At 42.7% G+C, this 22,484-nt stretch overlaps 2 long non-coding RNA genes and 1 pseudogene across 2 annotated transcripts; 1 reads left to right on the forward strand and 2 right to left on the reverse strand.

Annotated features, from left to right (window-relative positions):
* Positions 1–3,578: 3,578 nt before the first annotated feature.
* Positions 3,579–4,030, reverse strand: LOC147627955 (uncharacterized). The gene is made up of 3 exons (XR_015268220.1): positions 3,945–4,030; positions 3,795–3,855; positions 3,579–3,716 (listed from the first exon to the last, which is right to left on the reverse strand). It is a non-coding gene; the product is annotated as an uncharacterized LOC147627955 (long non-coding RNA).
* A 6,879-nt stretch (positions 4,031–10,909) lies between these two features.
* LOC147627956 (uncharacterized) lies at positions 10,910–11,602 on the reverse strand. Its single transcript, XR_015268400.1, has 3 exons — positions 11,436–11,602; positions 11,118–11,351; positions 10,910–11,037 (listed from the first exon to the last, which is right to left on the reverse strand). It is a non-coding gene; the product is annotated as an uncharacterized LOC147627956 (long non-coding RNA).
* An 8,998-nt stretch (positions 11,603–20,600) lies between these two features.
* Positions 20,601–22,276, forward strand: LOC147627957 (uncharacterized; annotated as a pseudogene).
* Positions 22,277–22,484: the final 208 nt, after the last annotated feature.

Genomic DNA, 22,484 nt, shown 5'->3' on the forward strand with positions numbered 1-22,484 from the left:
TATGTTCGGAACGTGAAGTACATCTGCAAGGTACTTCACTTTGCCATCCTGCATAGACAATGGCACATCTCCAACATGGGCAATTGGATGAGCAGTGTCATCCCCTGTTTTCACAAAACCTGGTCTTTTCGGGTTTTTCATCTCCTTGAACCACTCCCCATGACTTCTCATGTGGTTCGAAGCACCTGAATCCACATACCACACATCATCTTTTTGTGCTGCTTCAACATTTTTAGACATGGCATTCATGACATGCTGCATCACAAACAACCTTTCATTGTCCTCATTATTTCTGCTTGAGGATGCATAGTTGTTTTGCTGCACTTTCCCATTTTGCATGTCAGCGTGCTTCTTATAACACTCTGCCTGCACATGTCCAGGCTTACCACAATAATAGCATTCACGTGCATCATTATACTACCTTTGCTAATTTCCACGACCTCTTTGACTCCCCCTGTCTCTGAATTTGCCTCTTCTACCTGCGTGTTGTTGTTGTTGTTGTTGTGTATTCTGGGACTGTTGTTGTTGCTGCTATTGGCCATAATTCTGATTACCTATTCGGCCACCTCCTTGATCGCGTCCACGGCCTCCTCTACCTCATCCTCTTCCTGAACTTGTGTAGAAGGCCTATTGCTCTGAACTGTTTTTGCTTTGTGAAGACTATTGGTCTTCACCCAAGCTCTTCTCTTCTATAATCAGCATAGACACCAAATCTGTAAAGTTGGGAATGTTTTTTCGAGTCTGAATAGACGTCTTGAACGCCTTGTATTGTGGCCTGAGACCACGTAGACAGACTTCCACCTTATCATCATCATCTACTGACACACCAATAGATGCAAGGGATTCCACAATACCCTTTATCTTTAATGCATAGTCATTCACAAGCATCTTTAATGCATAGTCATTCACAAGCATGCTCTTTTTCTCCACAGTATGAAGTTTATTCTTCAATTGTATCTTATGTGCCTTGGTATTTGTTTCATAGAGTTTTACCAAGGTGTCCCATGCCTCCTTGGGGGACTTGGCATCCTGAATGTGCCCAATCATGGTGTCCTGTATACTAATGGAGAGACAATACATAACTTTCCTGGCTCCTTGAATCTAGTCTTTAAACTCTTTCACATCTGCAGCAGTCGGATTTATGTCCGGTATCTCCGGTGCCTCTTCATGCTCACCTTCTATGTAGTCCCAATAGCCCTTTCCCATCAGAAAAATTCGTCAACCTAAACCTCCAAGCATGGAAGTTATTCTTATCAAGCTTCTCAGCCACAATATAGGTTATCCCATCATTTGACATCTTGCCAAACACACAATTTTACCAGAAACAGCACTCTAGTTTGTCCTGCACAAACTGTTGTGTATTTTCTGCAGAGCGGTACTGCAGTACACTCAAATGTCACAACCAGTGACCTCAATGTGCATACATACACCCCAATGGCAACTGTTAACCTCTTTGCAGCACCCACAGTGTCTGCACAGCCAATCTGTCTTCCTGCAGTTCTTAAAATAGAGTTCTGCAGAGAATCAATGACTTACCCACAGTGCTCGAAATTGCCTGATTTTTGAAAAACGGAGATCCAAACGCGCCCGAAACACGTTTTAGGCCCAGAAATTGCTATCCAATAGAACTATATAGTTGACCTATAGCTTTACTCCCGCGAAGAAAGCTCCTCAATCAGAGATCGTTTGCCGGTGCCTCCCATAGAGCTCCCGACAAGGGTGTAGTCACCAACACAAATAGGGAAGAGTAATTGAAGCTCTTACCCTCGTATCGCTTCCTGTGGTTCTCTTCCTTGCAGCTCAGCCCTTAGCACGAACCAGGCTCTGATACCATGAAAGGATGCAAGGGGGAAGAGAGCTTGAGCTCTTGCAAGCACACACACATACACAAAACCCTAATAGAGAACACACAAGGTGAGGCTGAAAATCTTCTTCTTCTTCACTCAACACTCAACACACCATATACAAAGATAAGAGTACACATAATATGAAAGGTACTCAACCAATACATACATGGGTTCTCTATAGTGTGAACCCAACTAAATGAGCTGGCGCTATAACTATGCGAGTCTGGGTTTTACAGGTATCCGAGCAGAAAACCATGAGCGGAGAAGTCCGAGCGAGCCTTTTTGTAACATTTTTTTAATGTATATTCATTCAAGGAATCATATTGGAACACTATTATGGTGGCATATGTTAAATACCAGCTATATTTATTCAATTCTAACAGTACAAACTTTCCATGTATAGTATTTAAAGAAAATGTTAAAACAGGTCAAGGTCATTTGCAACCCCCCTAGAATGATATATTATCTTTCGGAACATTCATATTTTTAAATTCATTATTTTTTTTCTCTATTTTCCTCACACCCAAAGTAGACTGTTTCTCTAAGTTGGCCACTCATGTATGTAATTCCATCCATGAACAAGGTTTGAGCATATTGCATAAAACTTTTACTAGATGTGGAAGTTTTGCCCAATATATTCCTAACCAAAAAAACATTAAATCCAAATCATGAATCCAGGATTCCACACTAAAAATTGTAACCCACAAGCGTAATTTAAATTTTGAATTTCAATGAACCAATCCAACCAATAAATGTATGTGTGCACTTCAGCTTGCTCATCTATATGTAAGCCGCCAAGTGATATTTTACAAACCACATGCAACAAGTTTACCAGATGCAGGTAATATAACAAGTAAGAGTGAGAACGTATGAAGGAGAAGGAATGCATATCATAGAATCTTACATTAAATAATAATGCCAACCAACAAAATAGAAGCTCAAGATTGTTTCCAAAATCCAAAACAATATGTACCTCTAATGTAGATTTTACTTGCGCATTAATAAACTAGAGTGCACCCAAAAAAGTTTTCCGAACTATTGTCTCATACGCATAATGTCACAGAATTTCAGAATCAAAATGATAGCAAAAAATAAATATCGTGTATGTGAGATAGCACCAATGTCTAGTAGACCATAAAGTATAACCATAAACTAATTCTCATCGGCGGAGTCATCCACAAATAAAGTCCGTCGTCTCCTCTTCTCCCTCAACTCATAGTTATATGATTTGTCGTTCCTTTCCATGTGCATGGCCATACTCTCTGCGTTAGTTAGCAATTCACTTCAAAATGAAACTCTTGAACTCCCTTACATGTGTAAATGGAAGGTATTCATTCAAAATAAAGAACAACATTTTTTACTCACTAGTCCAATGGCACAGCAACATTGATTTCTTCCTCCTCGGCATCGACGTCCATGAGCATATGCTGTTGTGTAGACGATCCCACACCTGCATAAATAGCATCCACCACTCCTAGAAGTAGTCCAGTACATATCTCTGGGTCATTATCTATTGCCAAGCAAGGGCGACCAGAGTGGAGTGCAGCCCTCAATCCTGGTCCTGTCCCTGCCCCCATCTCAAGAATGGAACCATTTTGGAGGACACAACATCTCCAAGAATGGAACCATTTGGAGGACACAACATCTCCAAGAACATAAGTATGAATGCAGGACTCTTCTCAAGAGATCCACGCCATGCACCTCCCTGGCCAACTCTTTTGGAATGATGGACTAAAGGCAAGTAATGTGTGGAAGCAAGTTGCCATCTAAACTCGTTCTCATCATGGAGGCCACACCCTTTGCTGATTGCATGTTAAATGTGGGTCTTTGTCCTATCCTCCTCATAGCCATAGCATGGAAAACATAAGACTATTCAAAAAAGCATGAGTCAATTTCTATGTGATTTATGATACAGAAGTAGAAGCAAACATACATCTGAAGACTCACCTTCACACCAATCCCAAGTGTGTCTGAAATGCCTTGAGGTTCCATGCTTTGTACTATCCATCTGCTTGAAACAAAATAATATGTACCAGAATCAGACCCTAGCCTATAACCCACAAGACTTCATGAAGTGTTCAACACAAAGAAATTTACCTGCAAGCCACCTCCATTTTTAATCTTACTGCATAGCGCTCCACAGTAGGTAGAGTAGATGGAGAACAGAAAACCAATGTCCACCCATTGTCTGTTGAGATTCAAGCTCGATGTCAGTGTGAGCCAGCTATGCTATGTGCTGGCAGATTAGGTAGGAACATGTGTGAGACATAAATGACCGCGTGTCCAGCTGGTCATAGTGTGTGGACATTAGCTAGGGTTAGTAGAGTGTGGACACAACTCATTGTGTGTTGTGTGGATTATGGATTAGTGCATTATGCTTTGTGTGAGGGTGGACATGGCTTCCCTCTATGGTTAGGGTTTGTAATATACATTAGGGTTTGCTCCTGTGTGTGTGTCTCCTCTCCCTCTACCGATCTTTCAACATGGTATCAGAGCCTTGTGCTGTTTATTAGGGTTTATGAGTGAGTGAGTGAAGAGGGAGAAGAAGAAGCTATGAAAAGAAGCTGTGAAGCTTGGAGCACACCAAAGCTGCCAACCATTGGAGCTGTGAAGCTTGGAGCACACCAAATACTATCAGATCTGAAAGCTAGGCCTACCGGGTAAGGTCCTCTAAACATCCTTGAGCGGATTGCAGGTGAAACAGGCAAAGGCAAAGCAAAATAGAGCAAATCAAAGCAAAGAAAAATTCTGGTTTTTGAAGCTTTCCATTAAAGCTTGGGAACATTGATGTATGGTGGAAATATGTGTGATTCTGGCAAAGCAAACATGTATCTGACAATGAGACATGTAATGGCAACTCTTATGCAAGCCCTATTGTGATTTTGGAGTATTTTGGAAGCATTTGAATGTGTGAAAATACTGGTTTTTTGAGCTCTCACAAAACAGAGAGAAGACAGTCAAAATTTGATGCATTTGGAGCCTATTTTTGGTGAAAATCAAAGCATTGGTGGGTTGCACACATACCCAAGTGTGTTCGGGACTTGGTTAGCTCTTCAATTAGCAAGTTAATCACTCCCAAAGAGCTCTATTGCAGGCGGCGCAGCCAGAACAGAGGAAACAAGGTATTTTTCTGTTTTTTTCACCACGAGGAGGTCGATTATCACTCGGTTGCTTGATATCTTCCACAACTCTCTTAGCAATTGGATGCTTTACATCTTGGAGAAGAGGGCTATGTGATTTGTTTGGTCAATTATGCTTAATTGAGCTGGGAATGAGCTGATTAAAACAGGCTGTCCACTGGTTGCAGAGAAACAGAGCATTTTAATCGAGCAATTAATCTTTGGTGTTTTACAATTGGACAAATTCCTCTTACATGGAGTTGATGGACACTATTGCTAAGCCAATGAATGCCTGGTTGCTCAATTTGGTGAAATATTAAAGGAATTAGAGCCAAATCATTACTGGTTTTTCTGGTTTTTCCAAAAACAGAAAAAGGGGTTTTCAAAAATTGATAATTACACATGTCAGATGGAGTTGATACTCAACATTGAGGTTCATTAGGTGTCAATGCAAGTTGCCTAGACTTGATTGCACCATTACATTGTGATTTGGAACCTTGGAAGGCGTGTCAGTACAGGGTATCCCGCACTGCGTGAGTCAGTTCATCTTGGATGATTACAGGTTGATTTTATATATCAAATTTGGAGTTTGTTGGCTATCTTGGAGTATCTGGAACATTCATTGGAGTGTGGTTGAGCTGAGGAAGGCTCATTTACAGATTTGAAGTGTGCGGAAGGTGTATGCATTGAGCAACATGTCGGACAATCCAGTTCAGATTGTTGGTGAAAAGCTGGATAGGAAGAACTTCCAGGCATAAAGGGAAAGGATTTTGGAATCTCATTACAGGTGCTGAGCCAGAGCCTGAGCTACCTCGGCAACCTACACAGCAGCAGCTTATTGCTCATAAGCAATGGTCAGAGAGAGCATTCAAAGTGCTGCATTATTTGTCTATATGTATATCTGATGCTATGCTCATACACATTCAGGATGCTGAGAATCCCAAAGATGCATGGGATACTTTGGTCAAAATGTTTGATACAGATACAAGTGCTCGCAAGTCTCAATTGCGACAGCAGATACACAATGTGAAAAGGAATAAAAGGAGCATACATGATTATGTGCAAGAAATCAAGAAGTTTGCAGATGCATTGGCCACAATAAATGCCCCCATGCCTGATGATGATTTGGTGGATATTACCTTGTGTGGTCTTGGCAAGGAATACAAATCCTTTGATACATCTATCTCAGTGAGGAGTAGAGGTCTACCCGACTTCGATGAGTTGGTTTCCCTCTTGTTGGTTGAGGAAATCAAGCTCAGTGATTCATTTCTGGATGCATATACTAGCCATGATGATGGCAGAAATCAGGCATTTTACTCGCAGAGAGGTTTTAGAGGCAGGGGGAGATTTGCATCACGTGGACGTGGTGGTAATGGTCGTGGATGGCAGGATAGACCTCCACAACAAAATTTTCAGCCTTCTTATGGTGCTCGAGGTGGTTGTGGTTATGCACCTCAGCGAGGTAGAGGTACCCCCCGTGGTCGAGGACGTTGGCAAGGCCAACAAAATTCTATGCAAGATGTGGAATGCCATTATTGTGGCAAATATGGTCATATGGCGAGAGATTGCTTTCGCAAACAGAATGATTTGAGAGGGGGAAGAGCACAGCGTGGTGGTCATTATGGTGGAAACTATGCACAACATGGTGGCAACTATGCATCAAGTAGCAATGATGGAACTGCAAATCATTTGTTTGCCATGAAGCATGTTGTGGGTTCTATAACAAATGCTGAGAATGATGATACATGGTATATGGACTCAGGAGCATCAAATCATATGACATGCCATGGTGAATGGTTTGAGCACATGAAGCCAATGGATGTCAAAGGCTATGTGGAAACAGGTGATGATACCCAGCATGTCATTACACATGTTGGAAGTGTACCATTGGTCATGCATAATGGTCAGACAAAGTCTATGTCAGATGTGCTGTATGTGCCTTCAATCACTAAAAGCTTGGCCTCAGTTGGTCAAATGGTGGAACAGGGATTACAGGTTAGATTCAACGAGCATGGATGCTTTGTTGAAGACTTCAAACATGGATGTAGAGTGATTGCTAAAGGCAAGAAAGAAGGAAGACTGTTTAAGCTGGATGCTGGAATTCCTGAGCTTAAATCAGCCATGTTCTCAAAGAGCAAGAATGTGGTACAGGATATTGATATGTGGCACAAGAGGATTGGCCATGTTAATATACAGAGATTAAAGAACATGCAAACAAGAGGCATTGTCAATGGTTTGCCTAGGTTCAAATATGATGGACATATGCATGTTTGTGAAGCCTGTCAGTTTGGGAAGCAGGCAAGGTTGAGATTTCCTAGAGAAGGAAATATGAGTAACAGGCCACTTGAGATCGTGCACAGTGATGTATGGGGTCCTGCACAAAACCCATCTATCAAAGGCAGTTTATACTATGTTACATTCATTGATGACTTTAGCAGGATGACATGGATATACTTTCTCAAAGAGAAGAGTGAAGTATTGGAAAAATTCATGGATTTCAAAGCTTTTGCAGAAAAGCAGTATGGCTGTTGGATTAAATGTCTGAGGACAGATGGAGGTGGTGAATACACCTCAAAAGCTTTTGAGCACTTCTTGAGGAAGCATGGAATAAGGAGACAATTGACTTGCAGGTATACACCTCAGCAGAATGGTGTGGCTGAGAGAAAGAATAGAGTTATATGTGAAGTGGCAAGGGCAATGCTTAATGAAAAGAGCATGCCAGATTACTATTGGGCAGAAGCATGTGCTACTGCAGTATACATATTGAACAAAACACCTACAGCAGCCATTCATGGAAGCACGCCAGAGATGCGGCTCACAGGTTACAGGCCAGACATTGGACATCTTAAAGTTTTTGGATGCATAGCTTATGTGCATGTGCCTGATGAAAGGAGAAGAAAGTTGGATCCTAAAGCAGAGAAATGTATATTTGTTGGATATGCACAGGATCGAAAGGCCTACAAGTGTTATAATCCACAAACTAGACAAGTGGTCATCTCACGTGATGTGGTGTTTGATGAGCTTTCTAGTTGGTATAAAGCAAAAGATGAGGGTGTTATTGAGTCACTTGAGGCTGATGTACATGTGAACTTGCCACCACAAGCAAGTTCAAGTTCTACTACTATGTCTGGGCCAGCAGCAGCAGAAGCTGAGAGTAGCGGTGTACGTCCATGGTCAGGACGTTTGAGGCATGAGAGCGTGAGCACTGGGAGTAGTGCTATGGACAAAGGAAAGAGGAAAGTCAAAGGAATTGGAATCACAGGATATGAGTCATCCAGTTCTGAAAGTTTGGATGAGGAGCTTGGCATACCTGTTTTACGCACACCTGGTGCTAGACAGGACAGATATGTGCCACCACATGCTAGAGTCACAGGTGTACAGAGTGACCCGCATGCATTGCGGAGATCCCAGAGAGTCAGATATCCTGTTGACAGATTGACATATAGAGATTTTGCTATGCACTATGCATATATGACATCTATGGTAAAGCATGTGGAACCTACATGCTACACAGAGGCTATTGGAGAGCATGTATGGGAGAAAGCAATGGACATAGAGATGGATGCATTGGTCCATAATGATACATGGGATTTGGTTGCCCTACCAAAGGACAAGAATGTTATTGGATGTAAATGGGTTTACAAAGTGAAGTGCAAATCTGATGGTTCTATTGAAAGACATAAAGCAAGATTGGTAGCAAAGGGATATGCACAGACCCATGGATTGGATTATGATGAGACGTTTAGCCCAGTGGCTAAGATGGGCACAGTGAGAGCAGTCATTGCTATGGCTGTAGCTAATGGCTGGGAAATGCATCAGATGGATGTCAAGAATGCATTTCTGAATGGAGATCTACAAGAGAAAGTATACATGGCACAGCCAGAAGGGTATGTACACCCTAGATATCCCACTCACGTATGCAGGTTAAAAAAGGCATTGTATGGTCTAAAGCAAGCACCTCGTGCTTGGAGTGATAAGATGAGCAGATATCTTATCTCACTTGGTTTTCAGATTTCTACAGCAGATTCTTCACTCTATGTGAAGAAGACACAGCATGGGATTGTGTTACTAGTCATCTATGTGGATGACTTGATTATTACAGGTGATCATGGTGCAGATGTGATGCATGTCAAGCAAGCTTTAAGTGGGAAATTTGACATGAAAGATCTTGGTGAGTTGAGATACTTCCTTGGCATTGAAGTGGTGAAAGATCATGCAGGTACTTGGTTAGTACAGCGCCAATATGCCTTGGATATGTTGGCAAAGTATGGCATGACAGGATGTAAACCTATGAGTACGCCATTGGAGCAAAATATGAAGTTGCGGGCTGATTATGGCGAGGAATTGGATGATCCTTCCATGTACAGGCAGATGGTTGGTAGTCTCATATATATGACTATCACACGCCCAGATTTGAGTTATGCAGTGGGGCTAGTCAGTCAGTTTATGCAGAGCCCCAGGAAACCACATTTGGATGCCGTGAGGCGCATCATGAGATATGTGAAGACCACAGCACATTATGGTCTATTTTATGAGAGTGGTAAAAGCTTGGACATTCATGGCTACACAGATGCTGATTGGGCAGGTAGCGCATATGACAGGAGGTCTACTAGTGGATATGCTTTTACACTTGGAAGTGCTGTGGTGAGTTGGAGTAGCAAAAAGCAACCTACAGTTGCTTTATCCAGTACAGAGGCTGAGTACAGAGGTGCAGCCATTGCTACTTGCGAGGCTGTTTGGTTAAAGAGTCTCTTGGCAGATTTATGTGAGCCTCTTGATGGGAAAGTTGTCATTCATTGTGACAACATGAGCAGTATACAGCTGGCAAAGAATCCAGTATTTCATGCGAGGACCAAACACATAGAGGTCCATTATCACTTTGTCAGAGAAAAGGTGCTGGATGGTACAGTTGATCTTCACTATGTGAAGACTGATGAGCAGGTGGCTGATATCTTCACGAAGCCACTTAGTAGGGAGAAGTTTGAGTACTTCCGGACTATGTTGGGAGTACATGGGATGAGCTTGAGGGGGAGTGTTGAGAGTCTTGATATCCCAAGCTCATCTACATCTTCATCGGCAGTACATCATGAGCTTGAGAGGGGCTGTTGAGATTCAAGCTCGATGTCAGTGTGAGCCAGCTATGCTATGTGCTGGCAGATTAGGTAGGAACATGTGTGAGACATAAATGACCGCGTGTCCAGCTGGTCATAGTGTGTGGACATTAGCTAGGGTTAGTAGAGTGTGGACACAACTCATTGTGTGTTGTGTGGATTATGGATTAGTGCATTATGCTTTGTGTGAGGGTGGACATGGCTTCCCTCTATGGTTAGGGTTTGCAATATACATTAGGGTTTGCTCCTGTGTGTGTGTCTCCTCTCCCTCTACCGATCTTTCAACATTGTCATCCATCACAGCTGTAGCAACGGCCAAGGAAGAGGAGATATGATCTTCTGTGATAACATTCCAAGGTGGAACCTCTCCTTTACCACCTACAGCATACCCTGTGGGAAGATCCACCTATAGCATACCCTGTGGGAAGATCCACAATGCAACAGTCCACACTCCATGTGCATTGTTTAGAGTTTCGTTTCTTCCCTTGTTGTGTAGAAGTGCAAAAAAATTGCGTAATTCTTGATATCCATCTGCAAGCTGTGATTGCACTATCTCTTTGCCCAATTTGATATAGTCAAGCTCCCATAACTTTATCCAACTCCTAGGTATGAGGGGATGTTTCCAACGTGGTAAAAAAGACAGTGGAACCCAAATAAATTCAATGGAGAAAGGCTTTCTCACTATCCCAGAGTCATCAACTTCCGGAGTATCTGCAAACATAATGCATATCAAATGACAATACTAGACTAAAAGGAATTGGAAAACCTCAACAAAGATTTTGATGCTTACCATCTCCATCCAAGTCGGTATTCTTCCTTCTCCCTGGTTTTGCAGGATTCCCTATATTTTCCTTTTGTTTCTCCACCAACATCTTTTGTTGCTCCTCCAGATTTTTATGCTGCTCCTCCGTCATGTCTCCAGAGGATCCAAAATCAGATTTACATTGACCTTTCGAATGCCTTATCAAGAAACCCATGGAGCAAGTCAATCACAAAGATAAGAACAAGAGGCACATAAATAACCAACATGAGAAATATACCTCTCTAGCATTAATGTCTCCTCCTCCACACACTTTCCACTACTCATCTCTATCCACCATGGACAATGCTTTCTCTCCCAATCTGAAAGCCTTATAGTTCCTTTTGCAGTCATGTCCTCACGAAAGACTTTATGTGTGTACATGCAATATGTAGGAGGATTGAGCACTGTCCATGCCTTGCAAATAGATGGAATGGTCTGTATCTTTTTTGTTTCCAGCAAATGAAGAATAAACCTATTCAAAACCCAGGTAGTTGAAAGCATAAGAACACTATGAAATAGAAATTCAAGAATAAGGCAATGAAAGATGAATGCTTACCTATAAACAACTCTCCTGCTTGCATTCACAAGGTCAACCTATTTTGCAGGCACGGTAGCCACAGACATGAAGGATGCAAAAGGCTTATACAAATCATTCCGATGTCTTGCCACAATATCCTCAAAATATTCGCATAGTGTAGGATGCTCTGGCAACTCCAAAGGAGAAACACCAACAAAGGAATCCTGAACCTGTGACAACAACCTATGGCACTCTTCAAGAACTTGGTCCATAAAAACTTCCTTTGCAAGCCACCCAATGAAGGCATGGTCACTTGATGGCATTCCATAACTATTCTTCAAATTCAAATCACACCCAAGTAAAGATAATAATGAAAGCTGCCTAGCCTTCCTGCAAGAAGTAATGGCCACTTGATACAACTTGTCTAGTGTAATTTTAGTGGTTGTGTCTTCATATGGCAAGGACCATAATTTGTGAAACCAATCTTTGCCATGTGCAGGATTTATTATTGACAAAATCCCCTCACACTGGCTATTCTTGGTCGCATGGTTTATGCTGTGAGTTCTTATACTTTCTACCTCATGCTTTCTTTCCTTCTGCTTTTGCTTCATCACTTCCTCTATATAGTTTGAATTATAGCTTTGCTGCATACTTGCTTTTGTAGGGCAAGTGGAAATCTGATTTTGAAGCAGCTTGTAAGAAGGCAGCTTGTAAGAAGCTGCCTCCTGGAATGGATAAAGATGAAAGAGTTGTTAAAATAGCTTGTATTAAAAGAACAATCACTCAAACATACAGGAGAAAGGTGCATAGGGTGAGTGTGCATTTCCCTTTGTCTAGTATTACTATGCATTGCTTTCAAATGTCATTTCTTTTGTGTGGTTTTAACAAGTGTACTTGTATGATATAAGTAATCTTTACGATTTGTTGTGACAATTTCCTCCTCATTCAATCTGAACAATGGAATCTATTTTAGCATTAAAGTTGAAAATAGAAATATGTTCTTGAAACAACTAGTGGAAGAAAGAAAGATGATACTCACAAGTTAAAACCTTTGTAAAGCTGCAATCAACCTCAACTCATTGTCAGGCTCTGGAGCTATAATATGTGCATGAATCCTGATTACATTTGGCTCTTATAGGTGACTTGGCCGTTCACACTTGGGCGCCCATATATGGCCGGCCGATCCTAACCCTTATCCTACTGATATTCAAGGTGCGCCTCTCATCGGCGATCACCCAATCCCTTCATCCTTAACATATGGTGCCGACAAGCCCGGCCCATGACTCATAATATTTAAATTAATGACGTAAAACATAGTACGTCTGAATGTCCGTCATAGGTTAACAGTGTGTTGCTGAGATGCTAAAGGCAAAGTCCAAGGATGACAAGGGTTCTGAACTAGCTGGGTTGTATGGTTGTGAAGAGATGCCTGAATTACAAGAGCTGGAAGTGCTTGTGGACACTGCTGATGGAAAGGATCTGGATTTTTGTGTGCAGAAAGGTCAAAATTTTGGAACCTAGGCTTCACTGGTGTTGATGAATTGGATACCTAATGTTGCAATGCCACAGGTTTTGAAGACAGGGAGGTTTGTTGTGGGTGAAGTGGACGTGGATGATTTTGTGGCCTATATGGTTGATGTTTGGTATGTAGTGATACGGCCATGGTGTTTCACAGATGTTGGGGAATGGGATGGTCAGTTACAGATGTTTCCTTTTGATCCTGGTGGATAGCTATTGGACTTTATCTTTTTGCTGCTAAGCATGAATGCTCTAGCAGATGGGGGGTTGGCAAAGTATGTTAGGCATTTTTGTAAGAGGTGTTTTGGGCTTGTGTACATATGAATGCATGGCATGTGTGAAGACTTGGCTTGTGAATGCATTGGCAGATGTACAGGGTGGATGGTTTTGTTTTGGGCTTGTATAGCTTTGTCCGGAACGTGGTTTGCTGGAGGTGGTATCAGCCGTTTGATGGCTCTGAATGTGTGTTCGTCCAAGAGATAATTGGGCACTCGTAAGCTGCATTTGAAAGAAGGTATGGAAGCATGTTAAAGGTTGAAGGGACCAATGTTGCCTTTAAATCGGTGTGAAATGGAAGGCATTGAGGTGGCCATCTTTTTGGCCTTAGGAAAAAATAAAAAAATGATAACTACGTGGCCAACTTATTGAGAGCCCCATGGCTGTTTATTTTGTTGCCAACGTAGCTGCCAGCGGGTTTTCTCTGGAAGGATGGCGAAGAAGAAAGATCCGGGAGTGCAAGACAGTAAGGGCCTTTTGTTTGTGTGGCTAGCGGCACCCACAGGCGCAAGAAGAAGATGCGCTGGTGTGGAGCCGAGGACTCTAGTGTGAAGAGCAGCCACCACAGACACAAGCAAGGGAGCCGCCAAAGAGAGGAGACCGCCGCAAGCGAGAGGAAGGTTTGTTGCCGCCTCATATTAAGGTAGGGCTCGGGTCATTCAGCTGCGAAGGCACACGTAGAAGGGAGCTGCCGCGTTGGAGGTGGTGTGGAGTCGAAGGGCTAGCATGGCTAGGCAGAGAGCAGGTGTGAGCAGAGGGAAGCGTGCTGAAGAGTGGCGACTAGTGGAAGCCGCCTTTGGTTTTTGACAAGTGAGCCAGAGATGGACATAGATGCAGATATGGTTGAGTGTAACAAAGGCTTCTTTGCGTGTTGCTGAGATGCTAAAGGCAAAGTCCAAGGATGACAAGGGTTCTGAACCAGCTGGGTTGTATGGTTGTGAAGAGATGCCTGAATTACAAGAGCTGGAAGTGCTTGTGGACACAGCTAATGGAAAGGATCTGGATTTTTGTGTGCAGAAAGGTCAAAATGTTGGAACCTAGCCTTCACTGGTGTTGATGAATTGGATGCCTAATGTTGCAATGCCACAGGTTTTGAAGACAGGGAGGTTTGTTGTGGGTGAAGTGGACGTGGATGATTTAGTGGCCTATATGGTTGATGTTTGGTATGTAGTGATACAGCCATGGTGTTTCACAGATGTTGGGGAATGGGATGGTTAGTTACAGATGTTTCCTTTTGATCCTGGTGGATAGCTATTGGACTTTATCTTTTTACTACTGAGCATGAATGCTCTAGCAGATGGGGGGGTTGGCAAAGTATGTCAAGCATTTTTCTGAGAGGTGTTTTGGGCTTGTGTACATATGAATGCATGGCATGTGTGAAGACTTGGCTTGTGAATGCATTGGCAGATGTACAGGGTGGATGGTTTTGTTTTGGGCTTGTATAGCTTTGTCCGGAATGTGGTTTGCTGGAGGTGGTATCAGCCGTTCGATGGCTCTGATGAATGTGTGCGTGTCCAAGAGATAATTGGGCACTCGTAAGCTGCATTTGAAAGAAGGTATGGAAGCATGGGCAATTAAAGGTTGAAGGGGCCAATGTTGCCTTTAAATCGGTGTGAAATGGAAGGCATTGAGGTGGCCATCTTCTTGGCCTTAGGAAAGAAAAAAAAATGATAACTACGTGGCCAACTTATTGAGAGCCACATGGCTATTTATTTTGTTTCCAACGTAGCTGCCCAGCGGGTTTTCTCTGGAAGGATAGCGAAGAAGAAAGAGCCGGGAGCGCAAGACAGTAAGGGCCTTTTGTTTGTGTGGCTAGCGGCAGCCATAGGCGCAAGAAGAAGATGCGCTGGTGTGGAGCCGAGGACTCTAGTGTGAAGAGCAGCCACCACAGACACAAGCAAGGGAGCCGCCAAAGAGAGGAGACCGCCGCCGCCGCAGGCGACAGGAAGGTTTGTTGTAACCTCGTATTAAGGTGGGGCTCGGGTCATTCAGCTGCGAAGGCACACGCAGAAGGGAGCTGCCGCGTTTGAGGTGGTGTGGAGTCGAAGGGCTAGCGTGGCTAGGCAGAGAGCAGGTGTGAGCAGAGGGAAGCGTGCTCACCGTGCATACACTTGCAGGCTTGCATTTCACCTTCCACCAATAATGGTCCTCTTATGAAAAGAGATCTCCTCATTTTGTATTAGACAAGGTTTAAAAAAGAGAGAGGGGCTAGATTTATGAGGATCATGAATAAAATAAATTTTTTGATAGGCACTCTATTCCATGTGTGCTATGCTCTAACTAAAGAAGAATATGATTTTTTATTAGAAACCATGGGTGTATTTAATTATTGTGTGCACAATAGAGAGAGAGAGAGAGAGAGAGAGAGAGAAAGAGAGAGAGAGCATAGGTCTCTCTCTCTCTCTATTGTGTGCACAATAGAGAGAGAGAGAGAGAGAGAGAGAGAGAGAGCATAGGTCTATGATAGGCCAAGGTTATAATACTACTATCAAAGAATTCCTTGCTTAGTGCACTACAACTTTTACATCAAGATTCGTGACACTAATGAATACTCTTGGCAAAGACAACACCAACTCCTGGAGAAAGAATAAGTAAGTCTTGGCATATGAACACACGCTATAATGAAGCATAGGAACCTAAAATTAAAAAATCACAAGAAAAGGATGTAAGAAGAATGTATTTACAGCATTAGATAACCATCTAATTTAAGAGGACATCTCACTAAACCGTGCATACACTTGCAGGCTTGCATTTCACCTTCCAATAATGGTCCTCCCATGAAAAGAGATCTCCTCACTTTGTATCACACACAAGGTTTAAAAAAGAGAGAGGGGCTAGATTTATGAGGATCATGAATAAATAAATAAAAATTCGATAGGCACTCTATTCCATGTGTGCTATGCTCTAACTAAAGAAGAATATGTTTTTTTATTAGAAAGCATGGGTGTATTTAATTATTGTGATGGTAGAGACACGTAGTTTGAGGTGTCCTCTTCAGACCATTTCCTTGAATGCTCGAAGAAAAAGAAGAAGAAATGAAAAAATAAAATGTGCACAAGAGTCAAGGGATAGTGAGCCTCATTGTTGTGATGCAAGGATGCATAATGTTACCTGTAATACCGGTGATGTATTGATGCAAGAGACTCATAGGATTCTTGCAGAAAACGATACCTTTTGTACACAAAAATAAGTAGCAAAAGAAACTTTGATGTATTTACCTCAATCTAGCACTAAACACCATATTGGGGAATATGGGAATTTCTCACAAGTTTGGGACACGTGGTCAAAAGTTTGGATTAACCATAACTTGAACACCACTAATCCAAAATGAGCGCTTTATCGCTCTTTAGATTCTATTTTTCAAGTGCTTTCCAACGATAGGTCATATGATAGGGTTTTGAGAAACTTACGAACATGTTATCCATGTCCCCTTTTTTAAGTATTCAACAATCACCTTTGCTCATATTTAGGAGTAGGTTTGCCACTTAGGAATAACTTACATACTTGTAGGACATTGAGAATGCGGTCATAACCGGCAGTGTACAAAGCACACTTGCCTTTGCATAGCATTATCTACCACTTAAGTCTCACTTTGACTAGTCTTTACTCACCTATTTTAGTACTCATTAAAACTTTAATCAGCCTTGTACTTATATGCTCACGTGTGAAATTATCATTGTTGGTTTTTCTTTTCTTTTCTTTTCTTTTTTTCAATAAAAGACTTTACTTGTATCCATTGTTTTTTTTTTTTGTTGCAGCTCTTGCTACTACCGCGCTCGAGGACGTGCGCAAAATAGGAAGGGGAGAGTGTTGCATGACAAATGAAGATTAATACAAGGATGCAACAAAAAAGATACTTAGGGCTCTTGTTAAGAGTTCCACTTTGTAGATGAATGTGGGAGAGGGCTTGACAATAATCCCACATGGGAACTTTTGGGAGTTCTAGAATTTTTGTATAAAAGGTGGCTCATTTTAGAGCATGGACACATTGGGCAAACTCATGTTTGAGCTCTCTTGAGACTAGCTCTCCCTCTTCTTCCATAGAGGTGCAAGCTCTTCTCTCTCCCCATCTACATTATTGTAAGTTCTATTGTTGTTAATTCAATGCAATGAGTGATGTTTGTCTCTCTTCTCATGTCTATTCTCTAGTATGCATGTTTCTTTGTTGACAGCTTCAAGGTTTGTGTGCATGCTAGGGAGTAAGAGCTTGAGAATGAAGGATGCTTTGAGCTTGTGTATGCAATAGCTTAGCTTTCTTCTTGTTTGGATGCATGAATGAGTGGGATGATGAGTGAGTGAGTATGGCAAGATTGAGCTTGAGTGTGTGTTAAGTCAATGTCAATAGAAGTAGTATTCCTAGCATTCTCTCCATCAAATGGATAAGCTTTTGTGCACCGGTACGGGTTGAATCCCTAGCTCTGAAAGGGATGCAAATCCCATTGGATTGAGCTAAGTGTGGATCATACTACTCTTGCTACAAGTGAGAGAGTTTTTCCGTCTCTCCAGAGACTCTTTGAGTATGATTTACACAATGAGAAGCCTGATGTGCAACGGTTTTGCAGGTACACTTAGATGGGGGTCATAATGTTATCTTCAGAGATGATGATAATATTGCAGATGTTTTCCAAAGGAAAAATGTAGGCAAGACTACTATGATTGAATGGTTTACCTGTAATCAACAACATCCTGAAAGAAGCAAACAATACATTGTATAGTGATTTCCCTCAACAATGGGTCCAGTTGAAGAAATGGACCAAAAGAAAGATTGAAAATACTATAGGGCGCATGTACTTTGTAGCTCCTTTGGTAGGTGAGGCATACTATGTTCGCCTACTTCTTACAATATGTAAAGGATCTAAGTCATTTGAAGATTTGTGTTCACTCAATGGTCACATCTATCCTTCTTTCAAGGCAGCTTGCATTGCCAGAGGGATACTGGAAGATGATTCTGAATGGGTTGCATGTATGGAGGAAGCATCATCCATGCAAAATGCATTGCAGTTGAGATGTCTTTTTGGTACTATATTGCTATTTTGTGAGCCTTCATGTCCAGGAATATTGTGGAAGAGATTTTGAGAAGAAATGATAGAAGATTTTCTATACCAGTTATCGAGAAGCAGGGGTGAGTTTATTGGTATTGAACAATTAGCTAAAACTCATGCACTACTACATTTAGAAGAAATTCTTCGTGCTCAGAGACGGACATTGGCAGATTTTGAAGGAATGCCTGAACTAAACAGAACTGATTTGGAAGTCTTGGGTGAAAATAGATTGCTTTTGGAAGAGAGATTTTGATACTGTCAGACAATCTAACCTGTCAAGTGCTATGGAGTCAACATAAACAGATAGCCAGCGTGTTGCTTTCGATGTTGTAATGCATGCAATTGCGACAGATGCAGGTGACATTTTTTTCCTAGATGGTCCAGGGGGATCGGGCAAGACCTATTTGTATAATTTCTTACTTGCGCAAGTACGTGGACAAGGGTATGTTGCTTTGGCCACTGTATCGTCAGGTATTGCTTCTCTACTCTTGGTGGCGAATGGACGTACTGCACATTCTAGATTCAAGATACCTCTGGAGCTAAACAATTCTTCAACTTGCAAAATCCTTGTACATGGACAACTTCCTGAGGTTTTGAGGTTTGTAAGCTCATTATTTGGGATGAGGCTCCAATGATTCATCGTTATACTTTTGAAGCATTGGATAGGAGCTTACAAGATGTATTATTCTTAGATAAGCCATTTGGTGGAAAGGTTGTATTAATGGGGAGAGATTTTAGACAAATCTTGCTTGTTATTATGAAGGGAAGACGTGAGGATATTGTTAATGCAGCATTGTGTCGTTCCTTTCTATGGAACTCTATCAAAGTTCTAAAAGTTAACTGGAAATATGCGTATTCAATCAAGCAATACTAATGGATGCAATGAGTTTAAACAGTGGGTCATGAATATTGGGAATGGAGTGGATTGTAGCGATGATAATACGATGGTGACACTACCAAGTAATATGGTCTTGCAAAGATCGACTCTTAAAGACTTGGTACATTGGGTATACTCTGAATTGGCTATCACTACGACATATGCTTCATACTTTAGTGAGCGTGCTATTCTTGCTCCAATAAACAGTCAAGTGGATATTGTGAATAAGATAGCTTTGGATGCAATGCCTGGTGAGCCTAAGCAATACTCAGTGCAGATTCAATTCTTGAAAATGATGAAAATTCATTCCTATATTCCAGAGAATTTTTTAACACAATCGACCTTCGGGGCGGATATCCACATCACTGCTTGGTTTTAAAGTTAGAAGCTCCTGTTATTTTGCTTCGTAACTTGGATCCAAGACGTGGACTCTGTAATGGTACACGGATGATATGTAAGGCCTTTCACTCTAAATAAAGTCTTGGAGACTGAAATCATCACTGGTACTAAAGTTGGTGAAAGAGTATTTCTTCCACGGATTACCTTTATATGCAGCGAGGCCCAACTACCATTCACCATGAGGCGGAGACAGTGTCCCATGCGGCTGGCATTTGGCATGTCAATAAACAAATCACAAGGCCAAACCCTAAATGTCTTGGGGTTGTATTTGGTCACTCCAGTGTTTACTCATGGACAATTGTATGTCGCGTTGTCACGAGCACAATCTCCTCATGCTGTGAAGGTGTTACTTGAGGATAACGCTAATGTGGAGTATTCATTTGATGATCTTCAAAGTTATACACCTACAATAAACAATATTGTTTATAAGGAGATCTTGATGACTTCAGAGTGACAAGTCAGGTTTCTTATTTAAGTTCTGCAATTTGATTAATTTTGTTGTGATTTCTTTTTTTATACATATTTGTCCATGATAAAAGTACCTATTTTTGTTGTTTATGTTTTGACAGACATGTCTAATATTACCTTTACATTGGACATGCCTTTGTCGAGGATAGTAGGTGAGTTATTCTCTATAATTGCATAACTTTTCTTGATTACAAAGTATGGAACATGACATTCTATACTGATGTCTATCTATACAGAGCCACCGCTATGGTCAGCTCCTAGTAGCAGGGATTATGATTGATGCTTATAGGGATAAGTAAGTATAAGTGTAATTGTTAGGCATTGTATAAATATTTTTTGAACCTATATATAAATAATTGTATAACCTATTTGTTATGCTTTGATTCTAGGATATTGCATGACATTGATACGTTTATGGTAAGAGTTGTCGTCGAAGGCATCGAGAGATACGGGATCGGTGTTCCTAATGAGGAGTTGGGTGTCTATTTGTTTTGGAGAGAGATGGACAGATGCTTTGCATCATTTGAGGGGTATTCAGTACCCGATGATGACTGGTTGTTTCTTACATCCTTCATGACCATTGGTATTCATTATGGGTTTTATACTAGAGCTCTCATACACAAATTACAATCTCTCTCTCTCTCTCAGTGCATAGTAGAATCAGTTTGCGGTCATGTCTAAGGGGCGGAGGCAGGCCTCGGTGAGCAGTTTGCGGGCATGTCTAAGGCGGGAGGACACGCAGCAATCACCGCTTCCCCACAGCAGCCCAGTGGTAGCAAATGGTGCGCCCCAGGCAAAGATAAAATCCTACCGGGACAAGATTATATATGATTATGAGGCGGAGCTGAAGGAAGCGTGGGGGTGGGCGCGCATCATCGGCTTCTTACATGTCGTCTCCCAATTTCTGGCCTTCTGCAACTTAACCTGGGCAACCGTGGCCCTCCTGGGCGCCTTCCTCCCAGACCTTCTCCCCCGCGACTTCGCCTTCATCACGTGCTTGCTCTTTATCGAAGCGGGCCGCCTCGCCTCCGCTTCAGCCTTCCTGCGCTTCCTCATGCGCCCGCTCTCCTATGGCAGCCAAGACCCCGAGAAAATCAATCACAGCGAAGATGGCCAATACCCCGCCTCCCTGCGTGTTCGCCTCTCCTCCAACTTTATACAATTCCTCCTTATTGCCCCTGGTTTAGTTGTCCCCATCATCGGCCATATCCTCCTCAGCCACTACTCGGAGACCCGCAACCTGCAGAGCTCCCTCCGCATCTTCTACAGCTTTGTTACCGTCAATTCCCTTGTCGCCCTGGTTAGCCTGATCTACTCTGCCCGAGCTTTTAAGGCCCTGAACAAACCCCCTGAGCAGAGCGTTCTGAGATACTTCGACACCGTGTTGGAAAATGCGATCAGCTGGGGGCTCGTCCAAGCGGACGTTTTCGACTTCTTCAGCTTCGCATACACGATGCTGGGGGGTGAGTATAGACGAAATGTCCAGCCGGAGGCTGTGGCAAGGAACCACGAGAGGCTGATACAGTATCTGTATGCGCACAGGGTAGGGCCGGATGCACTGCAGGTCTATTTGGAGGTGGAGGATCCATTCGTGCAAATAGCGGCGGTGAATATGGTGGGATTTTGGTCGGACAGGACAGGTGCCGGAGGAGGAGCGGAAGCTGCCGGAGGAGCTGCTGACAAAGCAGGCGGACAAGGTGGGGACGGGGCAGCTTGGGTGGGCGGCGACTACCAGCTTCGGTGTGCTGGCGGGGACGCCAAAGGGGGCGCGCACGGTTGCGGGAACACGCACAAGCTGCGGCGACCTGGGCCTGCCGGATCGTCTAGTGAATCTTGTGGATGACTCCAGCGCTCGCTCGCTTGCACTGGTGAGGACGCTAGTAGGGTTTTACGAGCAATGGTGTGTGAACGAGCCAGCTGAGGCCGCAAGCACGCCTTTTGAAAATAAAAGCAATTTAGTGCGTAAATTGGAGAAGCTGGCGAGCCAATCCGGGGTGCATCGGCTGAGGGCGTATGCGGCCTATCTCTTGCTCTTGATGGAAAGAAGGTGCAACCGCGATGTCGTCTTAGCGATTAATCCCGTGGAGGACACCTATTGGTTCCTAAACGAGGTAAGTATGCTAAAGTTGCTACGTAGTCACATCCCTGGTGCCCCTGCTTTGCAACTCCCTGAATTTTGCAAGTCTGACTCAAAAAAGCGTTTCATTCGTCCTGGTCACGACATTACCGCGCCTTCGTGGGCAGAGCCTGCTGCAGGTGTAGTGTGTGTGGAATCACTGCAAGATCTGCCGCTAGCCTAGAAAATTAATGTTTTGTTTTCGCTCTGGACAAAATCTGAACATTATTATTTAATTTGCCTTCTCCACATCTTAGAGCATGCACACACGGAATAACTAAGCCTTGTGGAATCAGCTTAGCTCACACGGATTGGTGGGATGAGCTTACCTTGACTATGCCAAAAACACATGGCTACGTTACATTTGTTACATGTTCCTCTTTGCTTGTTGT

The sequence above is a fragment of the Cibotium barometz genome, chromosome 20, assembly GCF_041138505.1.
Source record: "Cibotium barometz isolate CiBa-2024 chromosome 20, ASM4113850v1, whole genome shotgun sequence".
Taxonomy (NCBI): domain Eukaryota; kingdom Viridiplantae; phylum Streptophyta; class Polypodiopsida; order Cyatheales; family Cibotiaceae; genus Cibotium; species Cibotium barometz.